The 18,458-nt window shown below is 34.9% G+C and overlaps 1 pseudogene; it reads left to right on the plus strand.

Moving 5' to 3' along the window:
* Window positions 1-1,886: 1,886 nt before the first annotated feature.
* On the plus strand, window positions 1,887-2,005 carry LOC120614351 (uncharacterized; annotated as a pseudogene).
* Window positions 2,006-18,458: the final 16,453 nt, after the last annotated feature.

Below are 18,458 nucleotides of genomic sequence, written 5' to 3' on the forward strand. Positions count from 1 at the left end.
ACGACTAGTTGATATATAAACATGAGAAGCAAGTGGTTGTGTGTGTATATTTTTTTCAAGTACTACTATACTTCTAATTCCTCTTAAAAATTCTTCAATTTTATGAAAGAACTATATAAAGAGCTGCACTCACAACCTTGAGGTTATGTCAAAGTAAGATCTGGTAGGAGAAGAAACCCTTCATTGGGACATTTGTCCTTTGACAGCTGGCACTGAGCAGCGCAAAGCATAAAGATAGATTACCAAGGGTTATTCTAGATCTGCATTGTCCAACACACACACCACATTGTGAGTATTGTACTATATGGCAGCCACAAGCCATGTGACTTTTGAACACTTTGAAATATAAATACTCAAAATGAGATAGACTATAAAGTACACAGTAGATTTCTAAGAAATTATGAGAAAAATGTAAAATATTTCAATAATTTTTACATTGTTTATACATTGAAATGCTAAAACTTTGGATATATTCATTAAATAATATATATTATGAAAATCAACTTCACTCTTCTTTTTACTTTTTTTATGTAGCTACTACAACATTTGTAATTATAAACATGGATTATATATCTATTATTATATGTAGTGTTAGTTCATGCCGGCAAAACTTATAATTTCAGAGTAGGACTTGAAGAATTAGCTGTGCCTCTTGGAGACCACGAATAAAAATAAAAATTGTGATCATAGGGATTCCTAAAACTTCAGTGTGAATTGTAAAAAACATAATGGACTAGGAAGGAAAAACATTATTCATTCTGCAAATACAGATTAAATAGCAATTATTGACAGGAACATGCTTGACATTGGGTCACCTCATTGAAGACAGCAATAAGAAGACTAGAAAGTGAGTCAAGAGAAATATCAGTTTAGAAGAGTTAACTATCCATGCCTGTGTAAAACTGTTCCAGTTGACCTGTTCAGGGTTAAGCCAGAGGCTTAATTCTGTACCAACAGTTCAATGGCCTGAACTTAGCCAATAATGTTCCCATGAGCTTACCTTACCTTGGATGGAGGAGAGAGATCAAAGTCATAGGAACCATTGAAAAGGATCTGTACGAACACCTTTCTGATACTTTTGGGAAAGAATTCTATGTAAATGCAAAACCCCTGCACAATAGAGCAGTCCATAAAGAAGGAGCCTGTCCACTGAGTAGGCATGACAGAAACTGCTATGGTCCGTGACAGACTCATTCTTTTCTTCTTTATGAACAGAATCCCAATGTTATTCAAGTAAGCCATGTTCCCTGCTAAACAACCACATTTCCGAGCTTCCCTTCAGGTAAGTGTAGTCCTAGTGCTGACCTTCGGCCAATGATATATAAACCAAAGTTTTTGTTTGGGACTTTTTTTAAAGCCCCTAAAAGGAAGATGGACCTTTAGGAAAGGTTTTTTTGACCTTGAGCCTTTCCAAAACTGTTGGAAGCCAAAAATCTGTATGCGATGGCTAGACTACTATATTGTCGCAAAGAAAGAAGTCTACATTCCAGAGAACTTTGTGGAGCCTCTGTACAAGCCATGGACAGCTTAACTTGGTACATCTTTTATGTGAAAAATAAATAAATTTCTATCTTGTCTAAGCCACTTTCCCTGCTGTTGCCTGCTGCTTGATGTAATTCTCAAAGCAGAACACCAGAATATTATCTATTAAATAGAATGAAGAGTTTCTAGTCAAGATGGCGGTATTGGTAAATGCTGTGCTCACCTTCCCCATGATCACCTCAAAATTATAACTAAACTATAGCACCATCATCATTGAGAATCAACTGAAGTCTAGCTAAAACTAAGGACATATAGGAGAAGCCACCTCAAAACTGGTAAGAAAAGTGGGGACACGAAATGGGTTGGACTCATGCTCATATGTGGCAGTTAAAAATTAGGATGGAGTCTACAGCCACACCACCCTGAACTTGCCCGATCTCATCTGATCTCGGAGGCTAAGCAGGGTCGGGCCTCGTTAGTACTTGGATGAGAGACCACCTAGGAATACCAGGTGCTGTAGGCATAAATAAATAAATAGATAGATAGATAGATAGATAGATAGATAGATAGATAGATAGATAGATAGAAAGAAATAGATAAATTCGGATGGATATCTTGGCTGTAGAGGTGCTTCCTGAGGAGCAAGAGGTCCCAGACCCACACCAGGCTCTACAACCCAGGGTTCCAATGCTGGAAGATAAATCTCTAGAATTTTCTGACTGTGAAAACCAGCAGAGATTGTGGCTGAGTAAGATAAAGGGTTGCTAGAGTCCCAGGCATCCTCTTAAAGGGCCCATGCAAGAACTTACTGACGGATTCACTTGATCAGAGCTCCAACACCAGATGGCAGCTCAAAACGCACCAGGGACATATGAGGAAGAACTGAATTGTCTGGCTTCAGGGAGAGACAGAAGTGCCGACAGAAGTCATCGTTCCTTTATTGAGTCCTCTTACCATCCAGCTTGCAGTCTCAGGCAGGCGCCACATTTGTGTCTCCATCAACTTGGCTAACACTATTTGCCCCACCTTGGTGATTCCCTGAAACCCTTCCCCACTCTCCCAAATTGTGGCCCACCCAAGCTGCTTCCAGTGATTTTTCCATACAAATAGCCTCTCTTTACTCATGCCGCGACTTTCCTAAATTCTCTTAAAGGTTCACAAACAAGCAGTATCTGGCCTCAACATGCCCCATACCTCTTGCTTAGCAGCCACAAGCCTAGCACTAGAGGCAGCCAGCCTCAGTACACACCTTAGCCTCTCCCAGGCACCTCTAAACCCAGCACAAGTGGCAACCATCTACAGATCACTTTGTAGCTCATACCAAGTGGCCTTGGGCAGGGCACAGGCAGTGGCTGAACTTGGCCTGCACTAGAGCCCCGACTCCAACAAGCCTTAGAACCAACACACAGTGGCCAGCTTCAGACCACACCAGACCACTACCTAACCACCTCCACAAATGACACACCCAAAAGGCAGACTCAGCAGGCACCAGAGCCTCATTATAGTGAATACTGCTCTGTAGGGTCAGCCCCTGCACAACTCCTCCACTATAGTCATGGCCAATTCTCACAACCAATCAGTCCAAGGGTCAGTCTCTCTCATTGATGTGCAAACAGCAATCAAGGCTCAACAACACCAGGAAGGCACACACAATCTACACAAGGGACATACCTGCAGCACCCAGCTCAGGTGACAAGGGAGGCTGTGCCACTGGGCCCCACAGGACACCTACTACAAAAGACCACTCTACAAAGATTGGGAGACAGCAGCTCTACCTAATACACAGAAACAAACACAGGGAGGCAGCCAAAATGGGAAGACAAAAAAACATATACCAAATGAAAGAATAGAAAAAAGGTCCAGAAAAAGAACTAAACAAAATGGAGACAAGCAATCTACCAGATGCAGAGTACGAAACACTGGTTATAAGGATGCTTAATGATATCGGTAAGAACTTCAACAAAGAGATAGAAAACATAAAAAAGAATCAGTCAGAAGTGAATAATAAAACAACTGAAATGAAGAATACATTAGAGGGAACAACAGTAGATTAGATAAAACAGAGGATCGAACTAGTGATTTGGAAGACAAGGTAGCAGAAAACACCCAATCAGAACAGCAACAAGAAAAAAGAATCCAAAAAAATAAATAAATAAAGATAGTTTAAGCATGCATCAAGCATACCAACATTAGCATCATAAAGTACCAGAAGGAGAAAAAAGAAGCAAGAAATTGAAAACCTATTTGAAGAAATAATGACAAAAAGAATCCCCTAACCTGACAAAGGAAGCAGATATATAAGCCCAGGAAACACAGAGAGTCCCAAACAAAATAAACCCAAAGCATTGCAGAGGCCTGCAACAAGACACATCATAGTTAAAATGGCAATAGTTAAAGACAAAGAAAGAATCTTAAAAGCAGTAAGAAAATAACCTTAAAAGCAGTAAGAAAATTTCCTGCAAAGGAGCTCCCATACGACTGTCAGCTGATTTCTTAACAGAAATTTTGCAGATCAGAAGGGTTTGACATGACATATTTGGAGTGATGAAAAGAAAAGACCTATGATCAAGATTACGCTACCCAGCAAAGGTATCATTTAGACTCAAAGGACAGATAAAGCACTTCCTGGACCAGAATAAGCTAAATGAGTTAATCACCACCAAACCGATATTACAAGAAAAGTTACAGAGACTTCTTTAAGAAAAAGAAAGGGCAAAAAGATCAAAAATATGAATAATAAAATGGAAATAATTATATATCTATCAACAATTACTTTAAATATAAATGGATTAATTGCTCCAAGAGATAAGGTAGCTGAATGGATAAGAAAACAAGACCTTTACATATGTTGCCTACAAGAGACTCACTTCAGATCAAAAGACACACAGAGACTGCAAGTAAAAAGATGGAAAAAAATAATCCATAAAAATGGAAACAAGGGGATGTTACAAACATAGCTAAGTGAGAGATGTCCCCAGATCTCTTCCTTTGAAACAACAATAAGATGAACACCTAAAACTCAAAAAAAAATCCAAACTGCACACCAGCGCATCTGAGCATGGGTTCTGTGCATAAGAGCTACCACAGGTCAGAACCCCAAGTGTCAGGTGGTGGACTGAGAGAAACAAAGAAGCTGCCTCTCACAGCCGGAGCTCCCTGTAGGAGGAAGGATGAGGGGAAAAGAAACAGCCCTTCCTGGGAGAGTTGTGAGCTCCACGTGACCTGTGGCAGTGCCCAGGCATCAAGGCAGAAAGCAGACAAGTGAGGATGGCAGAGAAGTGAGGATGGCAGACAAACAACAATTGATTTTTACTAACCACGGTTGCAAAACCAAAGCTGAGCCACAGGCTCTATCCGCCAACCCAGGGGGCCCCTCTCCCCATATCCTCTAAGACCGAACACCACAGAGTCCCAGGGGAATCTGAGCAAACACTACCAAAACTGTTGCTAACACTGACAGGAACTGAAACTGAGGGTAGTGAGTGTGATTGAATATCTATAAGGGGAAAAAAGGCATTATTAAGACTTTACATAAAGCAGGGATCCAAGAGGCTTAGATGCCACCTACTGGAAACCAAAAAAAACCACTTTATTTGCAACAGGCTAAAGTAAGACCTTTATATAATAAATCATTCTGGGGGGGAAAAAAAAGGCAGAACACACTTCCATTAATGCCCAGGCAGAGAAATAGTCCATTAAACACCATGAACAACCAAGGTGACAAGGCATCTCAGAAAGAAAGAGAAAAATCTCCAGAAAATAAACTTACAAACATAGAAATATGCAACTTAAATGACAAAGCATTCAGGATGGTACTTCTGAAAAAACTCAGTGAGTTCCAAAATGAGTCATTTCAAAAATAAAATGTTAAAACAATTTAAAAAATAAAAAATACTAAAAAAAATAAACAATATCAGAAATTGTAAAAACACCTAGATGAGAAGAGCAAGGAAATTGAAACACTCAAAAAGAACCAAATAGAATTTCTGGAGATGGAGAAACACTGCAAGAGGAGAAAAATGAAATAGCAAGTTTGGGAAATAGAGTCGATCAAATAGAGGAAAGGATCAGTAATATCGAAGACAGAAATCTAGAAATAAATCAGAAGGAATAAGAGAGAAACTAAAGAATGAAAAATAGTGAAAGAGAAATACAAAAAGCTGATATTATCAGGAGAGGAAACATAAGAATAATGGGAATTATCAAAGGGGAGTAAAAGGAGCAGGGATTAGAAAGCATTTTCAGACAAGAGAATTTCCCAAATCTAAGGAATGAGCTGAGCTTGGAATTCAAGAAGTCAACAGAACACCCAATTATCTCAACCCAAAAAGGCCTTCACCAAGACACATTGTATTAAAATTATCAAAAATCAATGACAATGAAAGAATTCTCATTACAGTCAGGGAAAAGAAGACATTGGCCTATTAAGGAAAACCCATTAGATTATCGTCGGACTTCTCAGCACAAACCTTACAAGACAGATAGGAGTAGAATCAAATATTCAAACTATTAAATGGAAGGAATTACCAACCAAGAATAATGTATCCAGCTAAGCTCTCCTTTAGATATGAAGGAGAAATTAAGACCTTTCCAGACATACAAAATTTGAGGGAATTCTCCACTACGAGGCCTGCATTCCAGGAAATACTGAAAGGGGTCAGCTCACCTGAAACAAAATGACAAAAATACATATAATTAGGAGTAAGGTGACTAGCAGGCAGATAGAAGCAGAGGAGTGCAACCCTTACACAGGGCATTATAAGCTTAAACAATAAGAGATTTGCTATAGCAAGATAGTAATGAATGTTCAGCATGCATAGGGACAAATCGAGAAAACAAGGACTGAAAAGGGGAAGACTTGAAGATCCAAATTTGCAAAGAGGAATGGAGATAAGGCACACACAGAAGAAAATGGACGACAGTATATATGTAACTATCTTTTAGATGTTTGTAATTGTAACTACACACCAAAGATTCAGAACTGAAGTATATAACATAAAACAAGAAGGAAAACCCACAAAAGTCAACCAAAGTAAAGAAAACAGAAATACAAGGACAAGGAAGCAATGGAAACACCAAGCTACCAGAAAGCAAAAGATAAAATGGCTATAAGAAGACCTCATATTTCAATAATCACCCTAAATGTAAATGGACTGAACTCACCAATAAAAAGGCACAGAGTTGCAAAATGGATTAAAAAACAGAACCCAATTATACGCTGCTTCCAGGAGACACATCTCAGTTCCAAAGACACACATAGACTCAAAGTGAAAGGGTGGAAAATGATATTTCAAACAAATGGCATTCAGAGAAAAGCGGGAATAGTGGTACTAATATCGACGAAATAGACTTCAAAACAAAAAAGGTAAAGAAAGATACTGAGGGACACTTCATAATGATAATTGAAATAATGCACCAAGAAGACATAACACTTATTAATATCTATGCTCCCCATCAGGGAACCCCAAAATATATAAAGCAATTACTAACAGAACTGAAGGGAGAAATAGACCAAAACACTATCGTAGTAGGAGACCTAAATACCCCACTGTCGGATATAGACAGATCATCTAAAGAGAAAAGCAATAAGGAAATAATATCCTTAAATGACACATTAGAACAAGGGGACATAATTGACATTTACAGAGCCTTTCATCCCAAAACAGCTGCTTATACATTCTTCTCTAGTGCACATGCAATATTCTCAAGAACTGACCACATATGGGGACACAGAGATAGCCAAAACAAGCAAACTCTTCCAAAAAAATCAAAGAGGAGGCAATGCTTCCCAACTCATTTTATGAGGCCAATATTACCTTGATACCAAAACCTGGTAAAGATCACACACACACACACACACACACACACACACACACACACACACTACAGACCAATATCTCTCATGAACACAGATGCAAAAATTCTAAATAGGATACTAATGAACCAAATACAGCAACATATTAAAAAGATTATACACCACGATCAAGTGGGCTTCATCCCAGGGACACAGAGATGGTTCAACATACGCAAATCGATTAATGTGATACGCCACATAAACAAATTTAAAAATAAGAATCATATGATCATATCAATAGATGCAGAAAAAGTCTTTGACAAGATACAGCATCCATTTATGATCAAAACACTTCACAAAATCAATATAGAAGGAAAGTAGCTTAACATAATAAAGGCCATGTATGACAAACCCACAAGCAACATTATACTTAATGGTGAAAAACTAAAAACCTTCCTTCCCTCTAAGATCAGGAACAAGGCAAGACTGTCCACTATTGTCGCTGTTATTCAATATAACATTGGAGATCCTAGTGAATGTAGTCAGGCAAGAGAAAGATATAAAAGGCATCCAAATAGGGAATAAAAATGCCAAACCCACTATTTGTGGATGCCATGATTCTCTACATAGAAAACCCTAAAGACCCCACAAGAACACTACTAGGAACAATAAGCAAATACAGTAAAGTCTCTGGATACAAAACCAACATTCAAAATTCCATAGCGTTCCTATACATCAATAACAAAGTGTCAGAAAAAGAAATGGAAAAAAATAATTTCTTTTGGAATTGCAACAAAAATAAAATACCTAGAAATAAATCTAACAAAATATGTGAAGGACCTATATAATAAAAACTACAAGATCCTATTAAAAGAAATCAAAGAAGATACAAAGAAATAGAAAAATATTCCATGTTCTTGGATTGGAAGAATCAATGTAGTCAAAATGAGCATATTACCTAAAGCATTATATAGATTTAATACAATCCCCATCAAAATCCCATCAGCATTTTTTAAAGAAATAGAACAAAAAAATCATCACATTTATATGGAAGCACAAAAGACCCCCAAATCACCAAAGCTATTCTGAGAAAAAAGAATGAGGCTGGAGGCATCACTCTGCCCCACTTCAAATTATACTACAAAGTGACAGTAACCAAAACAGCATAGTATTGGCAGAAAAACAAACACACGGACTAGTGCAACAGAATTGAGAGTCCAGAAGTAAACCCATATTTATACAGGTAAATAATTTTTCACAAAAAAAGCCAAAAACATACAGTGGAGAAAGGAAAGCCTGTTCAATAAATGGTGCTGGGAAAATTAGAAGGCCACCTGCAAAAGATAAAACTAGACTGTTGTCTATCGCCACACACCAAAATTAACTCGAAGTGGATTAAAGACCTGAATATAAGATCTGAAATAATAAAATGCATAGAAGAAAACATAGGCACTAAACTTAAGGACCTTGGACTTAAAGAGGATTTTTTGAATTTGACCTCAAAAGCAAGGAAAGTAAAAGCAAAAATAAATGATGAGACTACATCAAACTAAAAAGCTTCTGCTCAGCAAAAGGAACCGTCAACAAGGGAAAGAGACAACCATCTGAATGGGAAAATATATTTGCAAGCAACGCCTCCGATAAAGGCCTAATATCTAAAATATACAAAGAACTCGTACAACTCCATAACAACAAAATAAAATACAATCCAGTCAAAAAATGGACAGAGGACCTGAACAGACACTTCTCCCTAGAGGACATATAAATGGCAAACAAATACATGAAAAGATGCTGAACATTGCTAGCTATTAGGAAAATGCCAATTAAAACCACAATGAGATACCATCTCACACCTGTTAGAATAGCTATAATCAACAGAACAAGTAATAACAAATGCTGAAGAGGATGCGGCGAAAAAGAAACCCTCCTACGCTGCTGGTGGGACTGCAAATTGGACAGCCACTATGGAAAACAGTATGGAGTTTCCTCAACAAACTAAGAATTCATCTACTATATGATCCAGCAATCCCTCTACTGGATATTTACTCCAAAAGACTTGAAAACCCATATCCAAAAAGATGTTTGCACACCGATGTTCATAGCAGCATTTTTCTCAGTGGCCAGGACATGGAAGCAACCAAAGTGACCTATGATAGATGATTGGCTAAAGAAGGTGTGGCACATCTATACAATGGAATATCACTCAACCATAAGAAGAGATGAAGTACTGCCATTTGCGACAACATGGATGGACCTTGAGATAATCATGCTAAGTGAAATAACCAGACAGAAAAAGTTGAAAATCACATGATATCATTTATATGTGAGATATAAACCTAAAGGCAACAAATGAACAGGACAAACAAACAGAGCCTCATGGACATGAACAATAGACTAGTGGTTACCAGAGGGCAGGAGGGAGATAGATGGGATAATAAAAGTCAAATATATGGTGACAGAAAGAAATCTAACTATTGGAGGTGAACATACAATGTGTGTGTGTATAGATAGATAGATAGATAGATAGATAGATAGATAGATAGATAGATAGATAGATATAGATATATGTCTTACTGTTAAATGTACAGCTGAAACTTATTGGATTTTGTTAACCAATGTTAGCATAAAAATTTTTTAAATAAATTTTTTAAAATTAATAAAAAGAAATTAATGTGCAACTTTGAACTTCAGACATTGAATCCAGACCAATATATTTCTTTAATGTATAGGTTCACTGTCATTGCTATCTTTACAATTTTATTTGAATAATAATAATTTACTTTGTATAGGTCAGTGAGGTAGCAAGAGTAAGTATTGTTATCTTTATTTTACAGGTTAAGATGCAGGCTAAAACTTTTGGCTCTAAGGCCAATACTTTTCTCATTGTATTTTTCATGTAATAAAAATTGCACGTAATTCTTAGATGTGGTGATATTCACCTATGATTCCCCTCAGGAATAGAAGAGGGAAATGGGTAAATGAGATGAGGTTTAAGTATCTATGCTTTTATTTGACTTGATGTATTAATTTGTGTAGCCAATTTTGATATAAACTGGAATCTCAGAACTTTCACTCTGAAGTTTGCTGTGACGCTGAAGTTGCCACAGTGATACCTTCATATGAGTAAGTTCACAAACATACTCACTTAAAAAAGATAAAAGGTTCAGACAGTCCTAGCTATCCATGTTTTTTGACTATTTACTGTTATTATTTTTTAAATTAAAAAAGCAATAGTTTCTCATTATAAATATCCAAATATTATAAAAGTGTAGATAAAGTTCAAAGAAGAAATGGAGACGCCCTCACCATCTTCCCCCAAATCTAGCTTCAAAAATAACTAGTCGGTTATTAATTTTAAGAAGACAGCACATTTGTTTCATGGTTCTAAAAATTTTTTTAATTAATTAATTTTTTTTTATGGTGACATTTGTTAACGAAATCCAATACATTTCAGCTGTACACTTTAACAGTAAGGCATATATATATATATATTTACATTGCGTGTTCACCTCCCATAGTTAGATTTCTTTCTGTCATCACATATTTTTTAAAAATTGTCATAGTGTTCAATATGAAGCTTTATAATGAATAGAAAATATCCTTTAAAAACATTATATTTGCACAATTTGTCATTTGTCCTCTGCAGCCATATATTGGTTAAATGTATATATCTAATATTCATTAAAGATGGCAGTTCTAAAATTAAAAAAAAGAAAAAATGGAAACAAAAATAAGCCATGGTAGCAATACTTATACAAGACAAAATAGATTTTAAAACAAGAGAGAAAGAAGGAACCAGTAATTCCACTTCTGGAGTATTTATTTGAGGAAACCCAAAACACTAATTCAAAAAGACAAATGCTTCTCTATGTTCATTGCTGCATTATTTACAATAGCCAAGATATAGAAGCAACCTAAGTGTCCAATAGATAGACAAAATAGATTTATCAATAGATAAATAGATAAAGAAGATATGGTACACATAAACAATGAATCATTACTCAGCCATAAAAAAAATGAAATCTTCTCACCTGCAACAACATGAATGGACCTAGAGGGTGTTATACTGAGTGAAATAAGTCAGACACTTATATGTGGAATCTAAAGAACAAAATAAACAAACAAATGAAACAGAAACAAATTCATAGATGCAGAGAGCATTTTGATGGTTGCCAGATGAGAAGGGGATTGGGGTGATGGGTGAAGATAAAAAAGGGATTAAGAGGTACAAATTGGTAGTTACAGAATATTCATGGAGATGTAAAGTATAGCACAGGTAATATAGTCAGTAGCATTATAATAACTATATATGGTGTCAGATGGATAGTAGATTTATCAGAGTGATCACTTCTTAAGTTGTATAAATGTCTCATCACTGTGTTGTACATCTGACACTAATACAATATTGTATGTCAACTGTAACTGAAAAATAAAAATATTATTTTTTAAAAAAGAATTGAAACTGTTTCCTTAGGACTGACTTGGCAACACAGAGCTAGCTGGGTGTTTGAATTTGGCCAAAAGCTCAGTGATTCTTCCCACTGTTCAGGGCAAATTCAATGTTTTTGGAGCACGATACGTAAAGGTGAAGATATGATCAAGAACACTTTTGCCATTTAGGATTCTGGTTCCATTTCTAGGCACATATTTTAGAGAACCTTTCTTGAGACAAATAAGAGAAAAGAAATACACGGGGCCCCAAATTGTCAAGAAAGGCATATGTTATAAAATCAATGGTTTTGGAGAAAATGACTAATTAGCCATATTAGCCATACTGGCCATATAACAATTTCCCCACAACTTAAAGTGAAATACATTTTAGAAGAATTAAAAAGTTAATTACATAGAATAAAATCTTATACAAGCTATGGGGGAGAAAAGGTGATTATTTAGTTGATCTCAAGCTGAAAAGGGCTTTCAAAATATAAAAGCAAATTATGGTAATTTGGATCATAATATGTAATTATTTAAAATGGACCACATAAATGTCATTATCTGTTATTTTAAAAACATAAACTTTAGAGGCAAATTACAAATTTGAGATAAGAATGTTAGCAAATATGATTTGTTCAGCAAAAATGTGTTGGCCATGTATTACATATAAGACGATGTTCTAGCTCCTGGGTGTGCAATGGTAAATGATGCAGCATGATATCTGCGCGCATGCAGTCTACCTGCTAGCAGGACAGACGCACAACTGTACTCATCACCCAATCAGGTATTTACTTACAATGTGATTAATGCTACAAAGGAGAAGTAGAAAGTATCAGACAGAGAGTGATTAACAATGGGTCTGTATATTCCAGGCTAACTAAAAAAAATTGTTATAATTTTTATAGTAATAACAAAGCAATAAATATGTGAAAATTTTTAAAGAAAATAAAAGTCTGAGGTACACTTTTTAATAATGAAGATATATATTTAATTTTTATATTATAACATCATTTGATAAAATGTAAATGTCTCTGAGAATTATTTAAATGCTTCGGTTATATCCAGAATATAGATCTGGACAATTCTGATAAATGACTGAATTTTTCACTCCATAGTATTTGTTATATGAACACTGTATTTATTAGATTCTGCTATCAGAATAAAAAGTAATTCCAAAAACTGGTGATCTGAAGAAATATTACTCTTCCTTTTCATTAGGTTAAGCCCGAGCATATGTTAAACTGCATTAAAGTGTCTCTGGTACAAATACAACACATTATCTCAAATAGACTATTATAGAATTTTCACTCCTTTAGATAGAAAGTATAAGAGCACAACGAGCTATTACCTAACTCAGCTTTTTGACTGTGATATTGTATCGTTTAATTTCCAAAACAATCTCAAGAGAATGTTTCAATAAGGAGTTTAGAGTTTTTAGTTTAAAGCGATTCTAGCTGTTACTTGGAGAAATAGCTAATTCCAAGTCGAAAAGAAAACGTACAAGGTGAACCTGGTACATCTTGTGTCAGACCTAGGACATATTAAGAAAAATGGGAATATGCCAACACAGGAGCCATCTGGAAGGGCTCTCACTGGCCAGCTCTTGCATAATTGAACATCAAAAAGAACAATGGCTGCAATCACTTGTAATGCATTGACTAAGTAAAAATCCAACTGCTCAATAAAAACATATATGAAGACTCAGAAAAACTCATACCAACACTGAAAAACAATAAGAAAAATGCATATGAAAAAAACTATTCAGATAAAATGTGAAATACAATTTGTTAGTAATACATCTGATAAGTGATTTGTATATAGAACATATTAAAAAAAACTCTAATAGCTCAGTAATGAAAAAACAAATAGCCCATTTAAAAATGAGTAAAGGATCTAAATGGATATTTCTCCAAAGAAGATATATAGAGGACAATAAGAACAGGAAAAGATGCTCAACATTATTAGCTATCAGGAAAATGGAAATCAAAATCACTACAAGATACCACTTCACCTCCACTAGGATGACTAGAATCAACAAAGTCAGAAAATACCTAGTGTTGGCAAGGATGTAGAGAAATTGGAGCCCTCTAACACTGCTAGTGGGAATGTAAAATGGTGTAGCTGCTTTGTAAAACAGTCTGAAAGTTCCTGAAAACACTAAACATAGTGTTACTGTGTGATTAAGCAATTCCATTCATAGATATATACCCGAGACATGCAAACATATGTCTACAAAAAAACTTGTGCACAATTGTTCATAGAAGCATTATTCATAATAGCCAAAAAGTGGAAATAACCCAAGCATCTATCAACTAATGAATAGATAAATCAAATTGGTATATTCATACAATGAAATATTACCGAGCAATGAAAAGAATAATGTACTGATAGAGAAATGGAAAATAACTGCTAATATGTATGAAGTTTCTTTGGGGGTGCTGAATGATCTAAAATTGATTGTAGTGATGGTTCCACAACTCTGCGAATATACTATAAATGATCGAAATTGCATTGAATTTAAAAAGGTGAATTTTATGGTGTATAAATTATATCTCAATAAAGCTGTCAAAAAATGGAGTAAGAAAACTACAGTTACATCCATTAAAAATTTTTTCATGTTAAGGCCAACTTAATTTATCTGACAAATCTACAAATAAGTTTCTCTTGGTTTCTAGCAATTTGATCCATTCAGAATATCTGTAATTAAAGGCTTTAGGATTGGCCCAGTTATAAACAAATAGGTCAATGAAATAGAGTGCCTAGAAACAGGCCAACCTAAGTATGGGAACTTTGTGTATGATAGAAGTAGTAATAAAAATCAGTTGGAATAGAGAGGAGAATGAATAATTCAAAAAAATTAATTTTTCACAAGTGGTTATCAATATGAAAGAAGATAAAATTAGATCCTAACTTCATAATATATACACAAATAAATTCCAACTAAAGACCTAATATTAATAACTTCTGTTCTGCAAAAGTTATTGCAAACAACATGAAAAGACAAGCCATTTCTATATTGATATTCTTGAGAAAATTAAGTACATATACTTTGCAGTATATGTTGTAATAGGAAAATTGGAAAACAACCAATATTTGCCAAAGAATGCAAACACTGTGATTTATTCATACAATAGAAATTTATACAGCACTAAATATAATATATTGTGTTAAAGAGTAAATTTTAAAAAGGAATGTAAAATATTATACCAGTTATATAAAGTTTAAAAACATTAAAAAAATACTACATCATTAATGATTACATACATATAAAATGGTATACAAACAACCACTTTGAGGACAGTGATCATCACGAGAAAAAAAAGAGAGAGGGAACAAGATGAAGGGGTACGGCTTTAACTTATATGGGATTTTTGCTTATCAAAAAAAATCTGAAACAGATGTGGGAAAATCTTCTCAGTGAATATGTGGGGGTCAGTGTGTTAGTTTCTGTATGTTCGATATATTTCATAATGTAAAACAATTAAATAATGTCCAAAATAAAATTTTAATTTTAAAACACACACAAAAATCATATTTTTATAAATATGTATTCGTGCCTACTATAAGTACTATAAATATGTGTTCTTACATACAAACATATGTATTTATATACAAACATAAGTATATTTATAATATATTGGCTTTTTTTTATCATTATGCCTTTCAAGTTTTGATGAAATTTTTAATAATGAATATGTATCAATTTTTTTTCTAAAAGTCAAAGAGCTTTGCTTTACTTTTTTCCTTTTTTTATTCAGATTTCTTTAGTTTTTACCTAGTGTCCATTTCATGTTCCAGGACTCCATTCAGAATACCATGTCACTTAGTTGTCATGTTTCCTTAAGCTCCCCTTGGATTTTCCTTATTTTTGATGACCTTGATAGTTCTAAGGAGTACTGGTGAGGTATTTTGTAAAATGTCCCTGTACTAGGATTTATCTGATGTGTTTCTCATTGTTACACTGGGGTTATGGATTCCGAAGAATGTAAGGTACCATTTTAATTATATCACATAAAGGGTACATAGTAGTAACATGACTTATAAATGTTAATACTGACCTTAATCACCTGGCTGAGGTGATGTTTGTCATGTTTCTCCACTATAAAGTTATTCTTTTTTTCCTTTTCTTTGGAAGGAAGTCCCTATGTGCTGCCCACGCTTAAGGAGTAAGTAGCTATGTTCCACCTCTTCGAGGGCAGAGTATGTACATAAATTATTTGGAGTTTTCTGCATAGATTTTTCTTATTTATTTATTTATTTACTCATTTGTTTATTGATCTGAGCAGGAACATAGGGATATTTATTTTTACTTTGGGTTATAATCCATTACTACTTTATTTTGTTGCTCAAATTGTCCCAACTTTGGACATTGGGAGCTCTTTTAATTGGCCCCTGTCTCCCTTTGACATCCCTGCCTCAGTGTGTGTGTGGGTCTTTTGTTTTGGTTTGGTTTGTATCAATCTTTCAAAGCAATATGCAAAAAGATTAATGTATTAATAATGCTAATAGATATATTAATAGTGCTTAGAACAATGTCAAGCACAAAGATCTGATCATAAATAAAATATCTGATATAACTTAGCTAACAATATTAACAACAATATTAATAAAAAGTTCTACTTTATTTTTTGAATTTTTCAAATTAGAAAACGCTGACTATGCTTCTGTGTAAGATATATGATATTAATAGGAGCTAACTTTTGTGGAGCACTTACTATGTTAGATACCATGCTAAGCATGTAACATCCACTGTTTCATTTAATCCTCACAACAACCCTATGGCTAAACTGAAGAATATAAGGCTTAGTTTCATCACTCTAGGAGTCAAGGACAGTGCTTCTCAAAGTGTGGTCCCTGGACAATTAGTATCATCTGACAATTATAGCATTAGTATCATCTGACAATTATAAATGCGTATTCTTAGTTCTCACTCTAGACTTCCTGAATCAGAAACTCTGAGGCTGGGGCCTAGAGAGCTGTGTTTTAACATGCCCTTCAGGTGATTCTGATGCATGCTACCCTTTGTGAGAATGATGGAGCCAGATTTTAAATTCAAATATGAGATCTCAGAGCCCACCAAAGCCATATGCTTTATCACCTAATGATATTGCCTCCTTGATACAATAAGAAGAAAACCAGTTTATACACGATTTCTACTTAAAAACTAGTCATAAATATAGGAGTTTGGGGCAGTTTCATTCTCTCCCCTTGGCTTCTAGTGCTTAACCAAATTTTACCTACTAAATTCACTACTAGAGGGAGTCCCTACATTCCTTCAAATTCTGAATCTATAAAGAGAAAAAATCTAAACAAAACCAAGCAAAAAACTAAATCTTTAGCTGGAGGGAGGTTTTATTTCTATTATCAGCATTAAAATAATTTACTTAAGCTTCTTAACCTAGAACAGCTGCATTTGAAGTTACATTGTTTAGGCATAATCAATAGTAAATAAATACATTATGGTTGTTCACTTAACAACTTTCATTTCCAAAATGAGACAAAGGGAGACGGGAGGAGGAAGCTACAATTGACAAAATAATGACATAATTTAAATAAAATAATCTGACTTAAATTACATCATTACCTCTAAAGTTCCAAATAAGACCGGAAAATTTTTTCAGAAAATGATTCACTTGTATATTTGTTTCCACACTACTCAAAGCACTCGGGTTAAAGAATGGTGAACCCAACACCTAGTACTTGACAATTTCTCAGTAAGTAGTGCTGAATAAATGAGTGAGTAAAGTTAATGTAACTCTTTGCTTCTACTGAACCTCTCTTAAACCACCCTAAATAAATTGGAATTCATTTAATGTGATGCAAAAATAAGTTTGTACTATTTTACAATAAATATATATATATCATATAGTAGTTTAAGAAAAGTCAGTTAAAAAAGCAGTATTTAAGAAAAGTCACTGAAAAATCAGGTTATACATCTTATAACCTGGAACAATAATTCCCGAGATTTTGGAATACTACACCCAATGACTGACCAATCATGGACACATACTCTCCTTATTCCAAATAAGGAATGGCACTCATCCACTACTTAAAATAATTTATTTATGTTTATATTTAAGAACTTTGCAAAAAATCATAATAAGAGTGAGAGAGAGAGAGAGAGAGTGTGTGTGTGTGTGTGCGTGTGTGTGTATGAGAGAGAGAGAGAGAGATGTTGATCCTTATGCAGTGGGAAGAGCATTGGAGAGGGAAGACAAAGGATTTAGTTCCAGCTCTGCTACTATCTCATTATGTGACCTTGGCCAACGCACTTGGCTTCCCCATGCCCAGCTCCTCTTCTTTGAAATGATGTGACCAGGAGAAAGCATACCCTATAAAAAAGAAAGTGCCTCCAAGCAGTAAAGACAAGAACGGCTGTGCTCATGCACGTTATGAAATATCTGTTGTAAGATCAAAGAGCCCAGATCTCAGGAGAAGGGTTCCTAGAACACGTCCATTCCATATATTGGGTTGAGATTGAAAGAGTTCAATTCGATTAATATTTGTTCAACAATTACTAGTCTATACTTGAGACATTTGCTAAAGATTTAAGTTACATGATGAATAATGTAGTTCTTGCTCTAATACATCAATACTTTCACATTGATACTAAGATAAGGGCTATGATGTTTAATTTGTGTCACTTGACTGGACCACTGGATGCCCAGACATTTGGTCAAACATTATTCTGAGTGTGTTTGTGAGGTGTTTCCAGATGAGATTATTATTTGAATTGGTAGACTGAGTT

This window comes from Pteropus medius, unplaced genomic scaffold (genome assembly GCF_902729225.1).
Source record: "Pteropus medius unplaced genomic scaffold, Ma_sr-lr_union100, whole genome shotgun sequence".
In the NCBI taxonomy this organism is placed as follows: domain Eukaryota; kingdom Metazoa; phylum Chordata; class Mammalia; order Chiroptera; family Pteropodidae; genus Pteropus; species Pteropus medius.